Genomic DNA, 5,069 nt, shown 5'->3' on the forward strand with positions numbered 1-5,069 from the left:
AGGATCTAGCAGACAATGGATGGTTTTTTGTTGCTATAATAGATGATCAACCAACACCTACTGCTCAACTGATAGTGCAGGCTCTGGCAGCTAAAGTTGAAGTAAAGGATGAATGGATCATTGATTTAGGATGCACACATCATATGACAGGAGACAAAGGTAAATTCTTGAACTTTCAAGAATATAATGGAGGCTTAGTGAGATTTGGAGATGACAAAGCTTGTTCAATCAAAGGTAAGGGTACAATATCTCTTGATGGTAAGCATAACACTGACAATGTTTACTATGTTGAAGGATTAAAGCATAATCTTTGGAGTGTTGGTCAATTAGTTGAGAAAGGATTTCAGTTACAATTTAAAAATGGAAAATGCAATATCATGAATAGAACTAGTTTGGATATTGCAACCGGTAATCAGACTAGAGGTAATATCTTTCATTTGACTAACAATGAAAAGACATACTTAATTGCACATATAGATAAAAGTTGGTTATGGCATAAGAGACTCTGTCATGTAAACTTTCATTGCATGGTAAAGATCAGTACTACTAAGGCAGATAGAGATTTACCTAAAATTGTCAAACCTCAGAATATAGTATGTAAGGAATGTCAATTTGGAAAACAAGTTAGAGCTAGTTTCAAAAGTATTCCAGAAAAATCAAATAATTCTCTTGATTTGATTCACACTGATTTATGTGGTCCAGTTAGAATTAAAAGCTTACAAGGTGATAGATATTTCATGCTAATTATTGATGACTATTCTAGAATGTGTTTGGTTACTTTTCTCAGAGAAAAATCAGAAGCACTTGGAAAGTTCAAACTATTCAAAGTAATGGCAGAAAATGAAACCGGTAAGAAAATCAAATGTTTAAGATCAGATCAAGGAGGTGAATTTACATCTAAGGAATTTAATACATTCTGTGAAGTGAATGGAATCAGAAGACAACTATCAGCACCTTGGACACCACAGCAGAATGGAGTTGTTGAAAGAAAAAATAGAACTATCTTGGATGCAGCAAGAAGTATGTTATCAGAAGAAAACCTACCACATGTATATTGGAGAGAAGTAGTTAGTACAATGGTCTATACATTCAATAAAGTTCACTTGAAAGGTGAAACCGGTAAGACTCCTCATGAACTATGGTTTGGTAATACTCCTACTCTTAAGAATTTCAGAATTTTTGGAAGTAAATGTTATATCAGAAGAGATGAGTATATTGGCAAATTTGATCCTAGAAGTGATGAAGGAATATTTCTTGGTTATTCATCTAAGAGCAAGGCATATAGATGTTTTAACAAAAGATTGCAGAAAATTGTTGAAAGTACAAATGTAAAGATTGATGACCAATTCAGAGGAACTTCAAGGTATATAGACTCTGAACTGACAACATAAATTTTGACAAATGAACCTATTCTAAATCCACTAGTACAAAATGAAGATCCAGTTACCCTGGTATCATCTGAGGATTCCACAGTAATTGAGGAACAACAACAAACAAAGACACCCCGGTATGTAAGACTGAATCACTCTGAAGATTAGATAATTGGAAACAAGTACAAATGAGTTATGACAAGAGGAAGATTGGAAAATGAAGAGGTATGTCTTATTTCTCAAATTGAACCATCAACAATTAATGAGGCATGTGAAGATAAATTTTGGATTAAAGCTATGGAAGAAGAATTAGAACAAATTGAGAAAAATAACACTTGGACATTAGTTCCCCGGCCTAAAGATAAAAATGTAATTGGAACCAAATGGGTATTTAGAAACAAACTTAATGAAGATGGTAAGGTTGTTAGAAATAAAGCAAGACTAGTGTGTAAGGGATATTCTCAGAAGGAAGGAGTTGATTACAATGAAACCTTTACACCGGTAGCTAGAATTGAGGCTGTCAAATTATTTTTGGCTTTTGCAGCACACAAGAACTACAAAGTTTATCAAATGGATATTAAATGTGCATTTTTAAATGGAGATCTTGAAGAGAAAGTATGCATTGAAAAACCTGATGGATTTTATTTGACAGATGACAATGATATGGTTTGCAGGTTAAGAAAAGCATTGTATGGATTAAAGCAAGCTCCAGGAGCTTGGTATGCAAGATTGGATAAGTATCTTTTGAAGATTGGTTTTACTAAAGGAAATGCAAACAAAAATTTATATTATAAAATAACTAATGATGAAATCTTGATTATAGAAGTATTTGTTGATGATATAATCTTTGGTGGAGAAGATGGATAATGTAAAGAATTTCTATTAAAATGCAGCAAGAAAATGAAATGTCTATGATAGGAGAAATAAAATTCTTCTTAGGATTGTAGATTTCATAGACTGATAAAGGTATATTCTTGAGTCAATCCAAGTACTTAAAAGAGTTACTAAAGAAATTTGGGATGGATAACTCTAAACCAGTAAGCACACCTATGACAACAAATGACAAATTATCACAAAGGGATGAATCTACACCTATTAAACCAACTAGATACAAATCTATTATAGGAGGTTTACTGTATTTGACACAAACCAGACCTAAAATTATGAATGCAATATGTATTGTTTAAAGATTTCAAAGTAATCCTAGAGAAAATCATGAATCAACTATAAAAAGGATTTTTCGGTACTTACAAGGCACTATAAATCTTGGATTATGGTATCCTAGAGATGAAAACTTTGAATTATGTGCATACATAGATGAAAATTGGGTAGGAGATGTGGATGATAGGAAAAGCACCATCGGCAGAGCATTCTTTCTTGGAAACAGATTAGTTTCTTGGTTGAGTAAGAAACAAAGTTGTACATCTTTATCAACAACTAAATCATAATATGTTGCAGCAGCAACTAACTGTACATAGGTATTATGGCTTAAGCAAATGTTGAAAGACATAAAGGTAAAATGCAAGGAACCTATTACTATCTATTGTGATAACAATGCAGCAATTGATATATCTAAGAATCTGGTATTACATTCTAAAAACAAACATGTTTCTATCAAACTAACTTTTCTAAGGGAAAATGTTGCAGCAAAGGAGATAAAACTAGTTTATGTGAATACTAAAGAGCAAATTGCAAATATTTTCACTAATTCTTTGCCTAAGGAGACTTTTGAATATCTCAGAGATCAGCTTGGAGTCATACCACCACTCGTAGAGACTTAGACAGTTGATGATTGTCATCAACCAATAGAATTAACAGAGAAATCTTTTATTTCAGTCTTTGATGGGAAGCTATTTCTCAGGGGGAGTAGTTGGTATACTGAATTGATTGGTATTTTGTATATGAACTTGATTTTATTGTAAATTTGGCATTTGATGTCAAAGAGGGAGAGATTGGTATGGAAAAAATTTGAGAAACACAAGGAAAACACATGTTGCTCCCAGGGGGAGAGATTGTTGGTTTTTGGTATTTGGCATTTCTATTTTGGCACTTTGATGGTTTTTCCATCTTGTGTTGCCATCAATGCCAAAGAGGGAGATTGTTGGTATTTTGGTATGGTTTTGTCATTGATGTCAACACCTACTAAACACTTATCAACTCTAGCACTTTGGAGAATCAGCAACATTCACCGGTAGGCAAGTGACTCATGCACAGTCACCAGTATCTGGTACACCAGCAAGATATAATGATCACCAGCACTTGGAATGATATGGAAAAAATATGGTTATGTCAAGGACATTGTTTGGACATCTTGTCCTGGAGTTTTGTTCATTGGTATATTCATAGTTGCATATTTTCTATTACCGACAAATAGGTCTAGGGTCACATCGATAGGTTTATCTTTTCCAGATCAACATGGCACACTATGGAGATGATTAATTATTGTTGTAAATGCATTAAGCTGACATGTTCAATTGGTTATTGCATTGGATATTATATTGTTTGTAAAATGTTTTTATTGTAATATCTTGTAGAGCCGACTTACTAAAATTGGTCTTAGGTTATGGTATAAATGTAAGATCTTATTTGTAAGATCAAATGTGGAATGTGAAAAGGATTGTGTGAAGGTATATGCAAAAATAAGCAAAGCTATACACATAGACATCATTTGAAGATTGAAGGAAGGTTTTTGTGAAGACAATCATAACTACACTGGTACTGAATCCAACATACAAAGATGTTATTTTGTGCAGTGCATTCTTATTGGATTTAACCATCCAACTGTAGTCAGTGTGACTCCCATTTTGTGATTGAGCAGTGAGCTCTAGGCGGTTTGTCTTTCTGCATGTGCAGACCCCATTTATGTACACTTACTATCTGCAGTATTATCATCTGATTGTGGGTAAGGTTTCCCACCGTGGTTTTTCCCCTTACAGGGTTTCCACGTACAAATGTTGGTGTTATGTGTTGTGGATAACTTTATGTTTATGTTTCATGCACTAATCCTTACCGATATAGAAATTAACTATTAATATTGTCTACCAGGATATTGAACTGGTTTAGCGATATTAAGCATTAAGTTGGTCAAGTTGTTGTTGGTTTAAATTTATTAGACAATTGATTCACCCCCCCTCTCAGTTGTCTCTGGGACCTAACAAAATAGTATATAAGTTTCAGATCTATTACGCTATTATATTGGTATTCTAGTTAACTGGTAAACTTGATAGTGCAGTTGCAGTTTATAGTATAGTGTTTAAACCAGTTATTTTAGTTATTGATTTATGAGTTGGGTTTGAATTTTATTAAAGTTTAGTTTGTTTTCTATCTACTCATTCACCCTCCCCCTCTCATTAGTTGACCAGATCATTATTGATTTATTATATCATCAATTGGTATCGAAGCGTTTTAGGTCCTCTTGTGTTTAAGCCTAACAACTTGAAGTAAAGATGTGTGAGATTTTGCCAAGATCAAGAGGCAATGGAAAGAACAAATAAGAGAGAACAAAATAGATGATAAAAATAAACTGTATTCTATCAAGATGAAAATACTGATCAACTAGATCATCAAGCATTACATACAATGAATATGAGCCTGCTTAAATAGGCAAGGCTATATGGATATGTGAGCACACAAACATGACATGTTGCTCAATAAGAAACAAGGGTAGGTAGGAGAAACAATATAATAGTCCACATGAGG

This window comes from Cryptomeria japonica, chromosome 3 (genome assembly GCF_030272615.1).
Source record: "Cryptomeria japonica chromosome 3, Sugi_1.0, whole genome shotgun sequence".
In the NCBI taxonomy this organism is placed as follows: Eukaryota; Viridiplantae; Streptophyta; class Pinopsida; order Cupressales; family Cupressaceae; genus Cryptomeria; species Cryptomeria japonica.